Source organism: Nomascus leucogenys, chromosome 20 (genome assembly GCF_006542625.1).
Source record: "Nomascus leucogenys isolate Asia chromosome 20, Asia_NLE_v1, whole genome shotgun sequence".
Classification (NCBI taxonomy): Eukaryota; Metazoa; Chordata; class Mammalia; order Primates; family Hylobatidae; genus Nomascus; species Nomascus leucogenys.
The window spans coordinates 75,924,041-75,939,729 of record NC_044400.1 but is presented as its reverse complement, the minus strand read 5'-3'; positions in this window follow the sequence as shown (position 1 = coordinate 75,939,729).

The window sequence follows — 15,689 nt, the reverse complement described above, 5'->3', positions numbered from 1 at the left end:
ACCTACATAGGGGGTCAAATCCCAGCTCAGCCCCAGTGCTGCCACCTGCCCCCCGGCCCAGCAGCCCCCTTTGGAGCCCTCCTTCATCTGGCGGGGCCATCCCAGTGCTCACAGGACACTGGCTGTGAGGGTACTGTGAGGTATGAAACACCAGGACAAATGGGAGGGATCACTGCTAAACCTGGAGCCCAGCCACCTGCAGATCTGCCTGCCTGCTGGCGGCTTCTTCCTCCAGCTGCACGTCTGGGAGATGCTGACCCTGAAATGAAACCCAGTTCTCTGACATGAACTCAGAGAAGGGTGGGCTCTGCAGGGGTCTGTGCCCCCATGGCACAGGCTGAAGAGTCCCAGATCCAGTTGGGATTGGGGGGAATCACTGCAGTAGGCAAAGCCCCCACGAGACAGCAACATATGCCTTGAAGGAGCATTCAACTGGGACTGCAGGGGAGAGGACCTGAGTGCCAGTCCTGGTGCTGGTGACCCTGGCGGAGTCACTCCTCCTCCCTGGCTTCTGCTTTTTGACCTTCTCTCCAAGCACATGACAAACTCTGGGGCCCAGGCGGGAGTCATCGATGGACAAAGAAGGTAGGGTTTGAGAGGACAGGGAGTGGGGCTGGCAGACACAGCAGCCCTAAACAGGGCAGTGGTTCAGCTTCAGCCTCCCTCTGCCAAACGGAACACAGTTCCAGCGAGAACAAATCTTCCCTCTTTCTCAAAAGAAGCCAGAAATACAGAATTTTATGTGATGGTGCCAACTTCTAAGTGTTGGCAATGAAGCCTGTTTTTTGTAGAAAATGCCATATGGTTCAAAGCAGGTGTATCCTTGGGAGCTAATCCATAGGCTGCAGCACTCAGGGTCCCCTGCATCCTGCCTTCCAGGTGGGGTCAGCCAGTGAGGACACTGACAGGTGTTGGGGGCGGTGGGAGAGAAGAAGGAGAGAGGGAGGGGATTTGCTTTTCTGATGATCAAGTTGCAAACTTAAACAATTTCAGGGGCCAGACAAGTCCCAGAAGCGGCTGGCAGCAGGGGAGCCCCTGGTCCGTGCCATAGTTCTTACTGACTGCCAATACCACTACTTCCTCCCTCATCTCTTCAGACCCAATGGAGGTGATGACTTCCTGTGTTACCAGTACTGAGAGCCTCTACATCCCTTGCCAGCTTCCTTAACCCTGCCCACAGTTCTGTAAATGGTTCCTTCATTAAATTTTGCCTCTGTGGGCCCTTTTGGGTGGGATCCTGCTTCCTACAAAACCTTGGCTACATACAATGTTATTTTTTGTTGTTGAAAACTCTTGCAGGTGCCCAGAGGAAAGAAGGAATCATCTGGGTACAAATCCTGGCTTTTCTCCCATTGTTGGGTTGCATCATCTCCCTCTGCCTTGGATTCCTCATCTGCAACCTTAGAGAGCCAGCAGACAGGGTCAGCCATGATAATTCCACAAGCAACTAGCCAAGGGCGCTCAGCCAACTGGCTTGCCTGGAGCCTGAACTTAAACAACAGTAGGATTTGTAAAACAATGGCATTTTCTGGAAATGCATGGCCAGTGATCTTCAGACAGTGTGACTGCCCATTCCTGAACAAGGCCTTGGTACTCTGTGCCCCTCCTCCTGCTCAATCTACACCACCCATCCTGGAGACCCCTTCCATTTGATGGACAGGCTGGAGAGGCTGAGAGGCAGGAGTAGGGAGAGAACAGCATTGGTTTTCCTGATCCCCAGAGTCAAATCCCAGCATGGCCACCGTGTAGTGTAACAAGTCCCTTTCCCTCTCTGGGCTATTTCCACATCTACATAAGAGGAGTTTGCTCTGGAGCCTGCATGGTTCCCAGCAGCTTCCCCATGCTAGGGGTCCATGGTGGGTTCTACCTCTGCAGACAAACCAAAGTTCTGCACATTATCTATGACACTTTATCTTAATGAAGCATAAAAATTATGGAATTTCAAGCTAAGCTTTCCTCAATTGTGTGGTAGAAGAAATGTTTAAATCTCTCTTTTTTTGGCTGACTCTTTGCAAGGCAAGTGTTTCCAAATGTTTGGCCCAGTCCCTTTCCCTCCCCCTTCCCTAGGGCCTGTCCTCAGGAGGAAGGCTCCAAAGAAGAGCGGGGAGGGCCCGACCCAGGCCAATCAGGCGGTGGCACTGTTGACCGCAGATGACCCATTGGCTAGGTCTACCCAACACCTGGATGACTGACTGCTATTCTGGACTTCCTTTGGGCCAGATGTGTTTGGCAGCCACCCACAGTCAATCAGGGGGGTTGTGTTTGAGAAACTAGAGAGCAGCAAACAAAGGCAAGGGTGAGAAGGGTGAGACCTGGTTAGAAAATACTGAAATTCCTCCTGGTTGCCATCCAGTCAAAAGAACAGGCTGTTCCATGGGTTCCTGGGGACTACTGGGGAGTGAGGAAGTTGATATCTGAATGGACATGGTTTGGCTGCCATTTTGTAAAATTAGTAAAACCATTCAGTTCTTACTTTCCCTGGGTCTGTCACCTGGAAGAGAAGAATCCAACAGGGATGGTGCAGGGAAAGATCCCAGCTTTGGAATCAGGCTGTTCGGGGTTTTGAACCCAAGTTTGCTACTTACTACTTGGGTAATTTGGGCAAGTTACTCAGTCCTCTTGGACCCACTGAAAATGGAGACAGGCTTAACTCACAGGGTTGGAGAGAGTATTAATGCAGATTGGTGTGGATGGCTGTACAAATGGACAGGTGAACACCTCACTGGCAACAAAAAATAGAACTACAGGGACCACCATGCAGCAGGGTTAGAAGCTCAGCTGAGAAGAAAACAAAGTACTGATGGAGAAGTTAGAGTCTACCCATTCTCCTAACTAGTCTAAATTTTATCCCACTTAATCCCCCTTAAAAAAGAGGTTATGATTTTTCATTCTGGTATAAAAAATTCAGTGCTAAGAACAGCAGAAACAGAATTGTTAGGATATATAGAAAGATATAAGAGGGGGCTTATTACGGGAATTGGCTACGGAACTTATACTACCAGGAAGCTGACGGTGTAACTTCCTTGTAAGTTTTGGAGTCCAAAGGCCAGAGAACAAAGAGGTCCAATGTCCAAGGGCAGGAGAAGATGGATGTAGAAGAGAGTGCAAATTCATTCTTCCTCCACTTTTTTGTTCTACCTGGGCCTCAACTGAGCTACTTTAAGAAACTCCCCACTGTGGTTACTAGGCAGGCGTTGTTGAGGACGTTGCTCAATGCTTCACACAGTGTCATCCTCCCATGTGTCCTCCATGAAGACTTGTGGGAGAAGGTTCAGCTCTAGTTCATTTACCTATTTACTTATTTTGAGACAGGTCTCACTCTGTCACCCAGGCTAGAGAGCAGTGGCACAATCTTAGCTCACTGCAGCCTTGACTTCACTGACTCAAGTGATCCTCTCACCTTAGCCTCCCAAGTAGCTAGGACCACAGGTAAGCACCACCATGCCCAGCTATTTGTGTGTGTGTGTGTGTGTGTGTGTGTGTGTGTGTGTGTAGAGATGGGGCCTCACTATGTTGCCCAGGCTGGTCTCAAATTCCTGGGCTTATGCAATCCTCCTACCTACCTCAGTCTCCCAAAGTGTTGAGATTATAGGCATGAACTACTGTGCCCAGCCAGGTTCAGCTTTAGTACCAGAAACAATCTTGCTACTCTTAGCACCATATGGGCTTCTGAGCAACCCGTTTAGTGCTACCTTGCAGACACAATCAAGTGCCTGATCACATGGCTCTTAGCACTGGCTGCTAGAGAGGTCAGCACAAAATCTATGACCCACCTCTACCAAGTCTCCTGACCTCATTGTCAAAATTTCACACACCAGTTTCACCCTGGCTTGCCTTTGTTTTTCCTCACCCTCATTGCCTCTTTGACCTGTTTTTTTTCTCTCAGCTTTGTTTTTAACCAAATTGGATTTTGAACATGACAAGTCACTTTGGGTCATCTGAGGATGAAGTTGGCCACGGGTTGTTAGATGATAAATAGACAGGGCAACAAAGAAATCAATATGGAATATGCCATGGGAAGATGGTACCTAATGTGTGCTCAAACAAATGTAGATCTCTATCCACTTTAGTCTGTTCAGGCTGCTAAGCAAAGTACCTTAGAGCTGACCTATAAACAGCAGACTATAAACAGCAGAATCGTTTTTCACGATTCTGGGGCCTGGCAGGCCGAGATCCGGGTGTGGGCATGGTTGGGTGCTGACGAAGGCTCTCTTCTGGGTTGCACACACCAACTTCTCTGTGAATCCTCGTATGGTGAAAAGAGAGCTCGCTGGCTCTCTGGCCTCTTCTTATAAAGGCACCAATCCCAATCCTAAAGGCACCAGCCTCAAGACCTAATCACCTCCTAACTCCATTACTTTGTGGGGCTAGGGTTTCAACATATGAATTTGGGGGAGACACACACATTCAATGCTAACACTATCCTCTTCTTCTATGCAATATAAGCCACACCAACACTAGCATATGAGGTCTAGAACTAGCTTTTCTTCCACAGGCCAGGGATCTGGTTTCCCTTTAGGGGTGTTCTGCTCATGTCCACTGCATCACAGTGCCCTGGTTTCACCTGGCATCTTGCTGAGATGATGCAGCGTGGGTGTAGTGTTAGCTCTAACATTGTCCCAGTCCTGCCTCACTTTTCTCTGTTGACATTCTGCCCATCATAAAGCATCCATGAGGCCAGGCACAGTGGCTCACATTCACAATCCCAACACTTTGGGAGGTCAAGATGGGAGAACTGCTAGAGGCCAGGAGTTCAAGAGCAGCCTGGGCAACATAGTGAGACCTTGTCTCTACTAAAAAATATTAAAATGTCTCATCATGGTGGTGTGTGTTTGTAGTCCCAGCTACTCAGGAGGCTGAGGTAGGAGGATTGTTTGAGCCCAGGAGTTGGAGGCTGCAGTGAGCTATGATTACACCAGGACACTCCAGCCTGGGTAACAGAGTGAGACCCTGTCACTAAAAATAAATAAATAAAGCATCCACAAACCTCTATCTGGCGGATGTCTGCTCATTGTCTGGGTTTACTCTCAGTACAGAGTGAGTGTTCCCAGGAGGAGATAACAGCGTGCAGCCCACTAGAGGCAGAGCTTGACAGGGGCTATGAACCCCTCTTCTGTGGAATTCTGGGAGGAATTAGAATCAGCTCTGTAACTCTGGGAGGATCATCTAATCTCCCAGCCTGCCTCCTCATCTCCTGGTGGGGGGGAGCAGGATTCAGGGGGTAAGACATGCAAAGCATGAGGCCTGCCTTCAGTAAGTATGAGGGCAAGATGTGAATATTTCCAAGCTTTTAAAGTTAGCCACCTAAGTTTATTTTTTTCTCTGTAAAGGTGAAAGGGCCACGTGCCAGGGCCCTCAGTGAGCAAGACAGGCCCAGTTCTTGCCCTCATACAGCTTGCCCCTAAGTAAGGGAAGCAGACATGGCATAAATATATAGCCTGGAAAAATGATTACACTGAGGGCAAGGAAGAGAAAGTGGACTGTTGAGACAGTGACCATGGAGACGCTTGAGTTTCAGAGATGCAGGCTTCAAGAACAGACGTGTCTGGGAGGATAATCACAAAGAACCTTTGAGACGTGGTCAGATTATGAAAAGAGAGGTCCCTAGAGTGGAGGAATTCTGCAGCCAGGAAGGGTGGAAGGATTGCTGGCCTGGATATGAAAGTCTGTAGTCATCTATCATTCGGAGGGGGGAAAAAATACAGTCACAAGCTGAGTTTGCGAGTGGAAAATGTCCATGACATACTGTAGTGATTTGCAGCTGCGCATAATGAAGCAGCCGGGAGACAACTTCTTGGACACGCCACCTTGCTCTGCTCCAACCTGAGAACTTTGAGAAACCTGCCTACTGTGTGCAAAGTCCATCACCTCACCTGGTGCTGCCAAGCAGCTGTCAGCTGGTAACGGAACAAATGTTTTCACTGGTCAAAACATCCAGCCCGTTTCTCAAGCGGAGAGAGAAGCAAACCTTGATTTTAAACCCAGAAAGGGGTGGGCGGATAGAAAGGCAGCTAAGCAGACCACGTGGCCCTTTCACCTTTACAGAGAAAAAAATAAACTTAGGTGGCTAACTTTAAAAGCTTGGAAATATTCACATCGTAACCCTAAAACATTAGGTTACGGCTCAAGACCATCCCATCCCATACTAGCTTGTATTTTCCTCTGAGTGAAGAAAGAAGTAGGCGTTTGAGACCGAGTGATAGCACCTAAGTGAACATGTAGAAGTGGATGGACTTGGCTAACTTTGATGGAAGGTGCTAGGCCCCGGCTTCTCTCTCTGGCTTTGCCACCTACCAGCCCCTTGGCCTTGGGATAGTCACTTCACTCCTCTGGGAACAGTGAGATGCTGCACACACACGTTGCCGTGCAAATCATCCGAATCAAAAAGATTTGAGAGTGCTTTGCAAACAGTAAAGTGCTGAGGAATAAAAGCGACTTTTAGTTAACAGCCAGAAGCAAATTTAGAGTGAAAGCATGTCTTTTTTTTTTTTTTTTTTTTTTTTGATCCGGAGTCTTGCTCTGTCGCCCAGGCTGGAGTGCAGTGGCGCGATCTCGGCTCACTGCAAGCTCCGCCTCCCGGGTTCACACCATTTTCCTGCCTCAGCCTCCAGAGTAGCTGGGACTACAGGTGCCCGCCACCACGCCTGGCTAATTTTTTTGTATTTTCAGTAGAGACAGGGTTTCACTGTGTTAGCCAGGATGGTCTTGATCTCCTGACCTCGTGATCCGCCCGCCTCGGCCTCCCAAAGCGCTGGGATTACAGGCGTGAGCCACCGTGCCCGTCGGAGTGAAAGCATTTCTATTAGCCCAGCTCAATTACTCTTTCAGCTTTCCTCCTACTTTCCTGCTCATCATTGGATTTCATTTCACATCATTTTAGGGTTTCTGGGACTCAAATCAAAGGTGCTAATGAAGACACTGGCTTTAAAAGATGAGAAAACCAAATAATATTTGTCCAAAGATAAACAGTAAGAAACGTTGAGGCTGCTCATCCAGGCCCCACTCACCAAGGTGGGCACCCCACCCCGCCCAGACCACTAATGTCTCTCAGCTGTCCTCCTCTCTGAAGAATGGCCCTTGGCCTTTTGGAATATATTTGAGGTGCTACACCCTGTCCCCAAGCTGGCCAGGGTCTGCCTGAGCCAATTTCTGACTAACGTGTATACAAAGTTTTCTCCACCTTGCCTCAAAATGAGACACTCTAGGGCTCCCCATGGGATGCAGGGAAGGCCAGACTTCAGTTGAACCCATGACTTTGCCAAGCTGCTCCCCTACCCTGTCCTGCTTCTCTCACTCTCTTCCCAATTTCTTGGAAAGTATTCCCTCGATATCTCAATTGCACCAGATTCCTTGTCCCAGGCTCCGATCCTGGGGACCCCAACCCAGCACATGTGGTACCCGAGCAGCTCTAGGAAACAGACCCTAAGGGCAGGAATCTGGAGTTGGATCCCTCCCCAGCCCGATGGCCATGAGGAACCCATCACTGGTAACAGGGGCATCCCTGGCATGCTGTAACAGTGCAATTGCCAAGATTCTCACCTGTGTTCACTGGGGCAATATATAGGTGAAAGGGCAATTCACTCCCCTGTGCAATGTTTCTGAAGTTTGAGAGGTGCTATGGGCTGAATGTTTGTATCGGCCCAAATTCATACATTGAAGACTGAATCCCCAGTGGGATAATATTAGGAGGTGGGACCTTTGGAAGATACTTAGGTTTAGATGAGGTCATGAGGGTGGGGTGTCTTGATGGGATTAGTGCCCTTATAAAAAAGAAATATGAGGGAAATGATCCCTCTTTGCCTTGTAAGGATACAGTCAGAGGGCGTCTGTCCCTGGACCAGGAGGAGAGCCCTCACCAGGAACCAAATCAGCTGTCACCTTGATCTTGAACTTTCCAGCCTCTATAACTGTGAGAAATAGATTTCTGGCTTTTTTTTTTCCTTTCTCCTAACTTGTCCAATTTTTTTTTTTTTTTTTTTTTTTGAGACAGAGTCTCGCTCTGTCGCCCAGGCTGGAATGCAGTGGCACAATCTCGGCTCACTGCAAGCTCCGCCTCCCGGGTTCACACCATTCTCCTGCCTCAGCCTCCTGAGTAGCTGGGACTCTAGGTGCCCGCCACCACGCCCAGCTAATTTTTTGTATTTTTAGTAGAGACGGAGTTTCACCATGTTAGCCAGGATGGTCTTGATCTCCTGACCTCATGATCCGCCCGCCTCGGCCTCCCAAAGTGCTGGGATTACAGGAGTGAACCACCGCGCCTGGCCCTAACTAGTCTAAATTTTAACTAGGCTGGAGTGCCTTGGTGCAATCTTGGCTCACTGAAACCTCCACCTCCTGGGCTCAAGCGATTCTCCCGCCTCAGCCTCCCAAGTGCACCACCATGCCCAGCTAATTTTTGTATTTTTAGTAGAGGTGGGGTTTCACCATGTTGGCCAGGCTGGTCTTGAACTCCTGGCCTCAGGTGATCCACCCGCCTCAGCCTCCCCAAGTGCTGGGACTACAGGCATGAGCTACCGCACCCAGCCACATTTCTGTTGTTTAAGAAACCCAGTAGATGGCATTTTTGTTATAACAGCCCAAACTGACTAAAACAAGAGATACAGGAGAAACAGCAATGGTAAGATCTGTGGAACTGAGAGGCTGTTGCTAAACACCATAGATCAGAGGTTCCCAACCTTTTTGTCATCAGGGACCAGTTTCGTAGAAGACAATTTTTCCACGGACTGTGGCGGCAGGGGATGGTTTTGGGACGAAACTGTTCCACTTTAGATCATCCGTCATTAGTTAGATTCTTAAAAGGAACACGCAACCTAGATCCCTCGCACGCACACTTCACAGTAGGGTTCGTGCCCCTATGAGAATCTGATGCCGCTGTGGATCTGACAGGAGGGGGAGCTCAGGCAGTAATGTTCACTCACCCACCACTCACCTACTGTGTAGCCCAGTTCCTAACAGGCCAAGGATCGGTACCAGTCCACAGCCCAAGGACTGGGGACCCCTGCCACAGATGAATGGAAGGGAGAAAACCACAGGCTCAGATTGATAAATCACCAATTAAAAGATGAGTGTTAGAATCAGAAGATCTCTTTGGCAAGGTTTCAGTGACTTTTTTCTCTGCAGCTGGAGTTGGACTTAGCCGGAGACCAGGCACAGGACTTAATTGGAAGATAGGAGAACTTCAAGGAAGATTGAGTGCTCAGCCTAGGTGAGCCTTCTGTGCCATAGAGGTACAGAAGCACAGAGTAGAATCTTGAGGCCTGGATTAGAGATATTTGCATAGATGTAACTGAGAACTTTGAAATTCCCTCGAGCCCTCTGACTCTACAGAGTGGCCCATCCCCCTTGTTGGAAGTTAATGGGGGTCCATAGCTTGAAGACCGTACATGGGTCTAGTGAGGTGGATGCCCTACAAGACAGCACTTTTCCTCCTCAGAATCTTCCTCATTTCGTCTTCTAGCCATCAGACTAATAGGTAGGCTCAAATCTCAGCATGACCCAGGTGGGGAAGTGGTAAGTATTCTAAAGGATGACCAGGATAATAGGTCCCAATAAAGTTTCCAGACTGGCTAATATATACCAGCAGGAAGTTGAGCATCTTCTCAGGAGTAGACCCTGAAGGTGCTGGATTGAAAAGTTGGAATATAAAGCTGGGTACGGGAGATTGTATTGGCATGGAACACCCTCTCATTTTATAGCATTTAATATCTTGGCAAGGGACCCAGGAGAAGTTTCTAACATGCTGTTTTTAGGTGCTCAGGAAAAGTGATGGACCTAATTACATGAACTAGAGATGCCAGAACTGTGATACGATGTTCTAGAAGAAGGGATCAAAAGATTAACAAAAGTGGCCATGCCTTATGGATATGTATATCAAACCAGACAACCTGTTGGCTTAACTCTGTTCTCCAGGAAGGCTTTGAAGGATGCTCCATTTACCAAGACTGCATTAAATGCTCTAGGAAGAGCAGCAGAAGTAACATTAAGCTCCTAGTGACTGTCCTCTGTAATCTGGGCCAATGGTGAGAGATGCTATGATAAATTGGGCTACTTAGTAGCAGTGGGGATGATAAGATCCCAGAAAAGCAGAGTAGAGGGGCAGCACTTAATTGTCAGGATAATTACCCTAAATAGGCAACCAGAGGTCCCTAATCCACAAATACCTATAGACATAGTTAATAGAATATGGCATTCCTAAGGTAAGATAGCTAGAAAACCAAGAAAGGGTATCACAATGTATAATCAAAAGAGAACAAGAATGAATGAGCCTTGGTCTATGTGTCTGTCTTCATGCCAGTACCAGGCTGATTTGGTAAGTATAGCTTTGTAGTATATTTTGAAGTCAGGTAGTGTGATACTTCCAGCTTTGTTTTTTGTTTTGTTTTGTGTTGTTTTGTGTTTGTTTGTTTGTTGAGACAGTGTCTCACTCTGTCACCCAGGCTGGAGTGCAGTAGCATGATCTCAGCTCACTGCAACCTCCACCTCCTGGGTTCAAGTGATTCTCCTGCCTCAGCCTCCTGAGTAGCTGGGATTACAGGTGTGCACCACCACATTTGGCTAATTTCAGCTTTGTTCTTTTACTTCAGGATTGCTCTGACTATTCTGGGTCTTTTGTGTTTCCATATAAATGTTAAGATTATTTTTTCTATTTCTGTGAAAAATGTCATTGGTATTTTGATAGTGATTGCCTTGAATCTGTAAATTCCTTTGAGTAGCATTGTCATTTTAACAATATTAATTCTTCCAATCCACGGGAATAGACTATCTTTCCATATTTTTGGTGTCCTCTTCAATTTCTTTTATCAGGGTTTTGTGGTTTCTGTTGCATAGATCTTTCACTACTTTGGTTAAGTTGACTCCTAGGTATTTTATAACTTTTGTAGCTATGGTAAATGATATTGCTTGCTTGATTTCTTTTTCAGATTTTTGCTGTTGGCATATATAAATGCTAGTTATTTTTGTGTGTTGATTTTGTATTCTGCAATTTTACCGAGTTTGTTTAATAGTTGTAACCTTTTTTGATGGAGTCTTCAGGTTTTTCTAAATTAAGATTATATCATCTGTGAACAAGGCTAATTTGATTTCTTCCTTCCAGTTCCACATGCCCTTTATTTCTTTCCTTTGCCTAATTGCTCTGTCCAGACTTCTAGTATTATATTGAATAAAAGTGGTGAAAATGGGTATCCTGGTCTTGTTTCAGATCTTAGAAGAAGGGCTTTCAATTTTTCCCTATTCAGTAATATGTTAGCTGTGGGTTTGTCATACATGCCGTTATTATTTTGAGGTATATTCCTTCTATGCCAAGTTTGTTGAGGGTTTTTACCATAAAGCGATGTTGAATTTTATCAAATGATTTTTCATCATCTATTGAAATGATCATTTGTTTTTTGTTCTGGATTCTGTTAATGTGATGTATCATGTTTATTGATTTGCATATGTTGAACACTGTTTGCATTCCTGGGATGAATCCCACTTCATGATAAAAATATTTTAATGTGTTATTGAATTCAGTTTGCTAGGATTTTGTTGAGGATTTTTTCATCTGTATTCATCAGAGATACTGGCCTGTAGTTTTCTTGTTTTGTTATGTTCTTATCTGGTTTCGGTATCAGGGTTATACTGGCCTGGTAGAAAGAGTTTGGAGGTATTCCCTCCTCTTCAATTTTTTCGGAAGAGTTTGAATAGAACTGACATTAGTTCTTTTTTAAATATTTGGTAGAATTTGGCAGTGAAACTGTCAGGCCCTGGGGTTTTCTTTGATGAGAAAGTTTTTGACTTCGGCTTTTATCCCGTTACAGTTATCAGTTTGTTGTGGCTTTCTATTTCTTCATGGTTCAGACTTGGTAAGTTGTATGCACCCAGGAAGTTATCCATTTCTTCTAGATTTTCCAGCTGGTTACCACATAGTTGTCTGTAATTGTCTCTAACGATTCTTTGTATTTCTGTAGTCTCAGTTGTTATGCCTCCCTTTTTGTTTCTGATTTTATTTAGTTGGGTCTTCTTTTTATTTTCTCTTAGTATAACTAAAGGTTTATTGATTTTGTTTATTTTTTCAAAAAAACAACTTTTTGTTTATTGATCTTGTGTATTTTTTTTAGTTTCAGTTGCATTTATATCTGCTCTGATCTTTATTCTTTCTTTCCTTCTACCAATTTTGGGTTTGGTTTATTCCTGCATTTCTAGTTCCTTCAGATGTACTATTAGGTTGTTTACTTAAAAACTTTCTACTTTTCTGATATAGGGATTTATTGCCATAAACTTCCTCTTAGTATTTCTTTTACTCTATCCAATAGATTTTGGGATGTTGTATTTCCATTTTCATTTGTTTCAAGAAGTTTTTTAATCTCCTTCTTAATTTCTTTATTGACATCTTGTAGTTCAGGAGCATGTAGCTTAATTTCCATGTGTTGGTGTACTTTCTGAGGTTCCTCTTGTTTAGTTTTATTCCACTGTGGTCAGAGAAAATACTTGATATAATTTCTACTTTTTATAAATTTGTTGACTTCTTTTATGGCCTCACGTATGTACTATTCTGAAGAATGTTCCATGTGCTGATAGAAATAATGTGTATTCTGAAGCAGCTGGGTGAAATGTTCTGCAAATGTCAGTTATATCTATTTGTGGAACAGAATAGAGAAGCCAGATATAAATCCATGTACTTACAGCCAACACATTTTCGACAAAGGTGCCAAGAACATACAATGGGGAAAGGGCAGTTTCTTCAATAAATAGTGCTGAGAAAACTGGATAACCATATGCAGAAGAATAATCAAGTCAAAATGAGTTAAAGGCTTAAATCTAAGACCTGAAACTATGAAACTACTAGAAGAAAACATTGGAAAAATGGTCCAGTACATTGGTCTGGGCAAAGATATTTCTGTGTAAGACCTCAAAAGCACAGGTACCCAAAACAAAAATAGACAAATAGGATTACATCAAGTGAAAAAGCTTCTGCACGGTGAAGGAAACAATCAACAAAGTGAAGGGACAACCTACTGGATGAGAGAAAATATTTGCAAGTCATCTATATGACAAGGGATTAATAACCAGAATATATAAAAAGCACAAGCAATGCAATAGCAAAGAATAATAATGATAATAATAATAAGAACAATAATCTGATTTTAAATGTGCAAAAGATCTGAACAGACATTGCTCCAAAGAAGACATACAAATGGCCAACAGGTATATTAAGAAATACTAAATATCCTTAATCATCAGAGAAATGCAAGTCAAAACCACAATGAGATATCACTCTCCTTAAAATGGCTTTTATCATTTGTCATCAAAGACAGACGCTGGTGAGGATGCAGAGAAGGGGAAACCCTCATATACTACTGTGGCAATGTAAATTAGTACAGCCACTGTGGGAAACTGTATGGAGGCTCTTCAAAAAACTAAAAATAGAACTATCATATGACCCAGCAATTATACTACTGGGTATATATTCAAAAGAAAGAAAATCAATATATTGAAGAGATATCTGCACTCCCATGTTTATTGCAGCCCTATTCACAGTAGCTGAAATATGGAGTCAGCCTAAGTGTTCACAAACAGATGAACAGATAAAGAAAGTGTGGCACATATATACAATGGAATATTATTCAGTCATAAGACAGAATGAAATCTTGTCACTTCCAGCAATGTGAATGAAACTGGAGTTCATTATGTTAAGTGAAATAAGCCAAGCACAGAAAGACAGATATTACAAGTTCTCATTCATATGTGGGAGCTAAAAAAAGTGGATCTTATGAAGATAGAGAGTAGATTGGTGGTTACCAGAGGCTAGGAATGGTAGTGGGGAAAGGAGGATGAAGAGAGGCTGCTCAATGGGTACAAATATACAGTTTGACAGAGGAAATATGACATAGTGTTTGATGGATCAATAGAGTGACCACAATAACAATAATCTATTGCATATTTCAAAACAGCTAGAAGAGAATAATTCAAATGTTTCTAGCATAAAGAAAAGACAAATATTTAAGGTGATGGATATTCCAATTACATTGATTTGATCTTTGTAAATTATACAAATGTATTAAATTATCATATGCACCATGAAATATGCAAATCTACTATGTAGCAACAAAAATAAATAAATAAATAAATGAGCAGAATTCTGATTCCAGCCATCCCCATGGAAAGTCATAATCCTTTGCCCATTTTTAAGAATGGATTCTCTAGAATTTGTTCGTTGAAAAAGAGTCCTGTTTCCATGATGAGAGACCATGTAACACTGAAGAGTATACAGAAATGATTCCCTGAAATCTTCCCAAAAAAGCCTCTGGACATTATTTTGGCTGATCTTACACCAAGGAAAGGAAATGCCCAAGTCTTTTGAGAACTGTTTGATACCTGGTCCAAGTTGACGCTGAAAAATGCCAAAGGGCCATCATGGTTACCCCATGAGGGTAGAAACAGGTGAGAGTCAGGTATAAATGGACTCGGGGCTCAGGTTCCTATCATAGTATGTCCACTGGGTCATTTCTCCGGTTCCCAAAAGTATAATCAGAATAGACAATTTGCCAGAACTCTCATACTGGTTCCTTTACCTGTGGAGTAAAAGTTATCATGGTAGGAAAATCCAGGAGGAAACCATTATAGTAGGGAAAGCCTTTGAAACAACTCTGCCTTTGGTGAAGTTAGTAAACCAAAGTCAATTTCACATGTAGCGAGATTAGTACACCCTCAAAAATGTTAAGAGTAAACAGATGGTCATCATATCCTCATTTAATTCAGCAGCTCGACCTCTGGAAAAATTGGATGGATCATGGCAGACAGCAGTGGATTATGACAAATTTAACCAATTAATGACCCAACTGTAGCCACAGTGCCAGACATTGTATCTTTACTAGAGAAATTTAATGCAGCTTCTAATATGTGGTATGTGGCTATTAATGTGCAGAATGCATTATTTTTTATATCCATTAGGAAAGGTACTAGAAACAGCATGCATTCACAAGGGATGGGTATCAGTACACATTCACAGCTTTTCCCTGTTGCATGAGTAGTCTCATTTTCCTACTTTCTATTGCAACAGAAAGGCTGAAGGACCCTGGACCATCTAGGTACAACCCAGAATATCATATTGGTCCACCATACTGACTCCTCCTTAAGATGTATGGGTTTCAAAGGGTGAGAACTGCCATGAAGGTGAAGTTTTGAGAGGTTCACTGATTTAGGGTATGCTGGGACATCCCCTCAAAGTAAAGGACAAATTGTGGCACATTGTCCTAGTATACATAAAGGTGCCATAAGGGCTCAGGCAGCCATAAATACCCAACTTTTCAAACCCCACTGCATAACAGTTGTGTGGTTTGATGAAGACTCACTCCATTCTACCCAGTTCTGAGGGTGGGCCCTGATTAGACTGAGCTAACTGAAGAATTTCCACAACCTCCAAGCCATGCTTACTGGCTATGGGTGGGTGACCTGGGTTAGTCTATTCCGAATAAAGCTTGGAACTTCTGTTTGGTGGCTAAGGGAAGAGAATCCTGTTCTCTTCTCCAGTGAAGGAGAAAGCATGTAGCTCTGGGAGCCTCCAGCAACCCCTTGGCTTCCCTGGAGAAAGCCAGCTTGAGAGCAAACCTGATGAATGATACCTAGAGACTGGCAGAACCAAGAAGATCATACAGAAACTAAGCTTCCATCTGATGATATGTGGACCAAGCAACCCAGAAGCCTGCTGTACC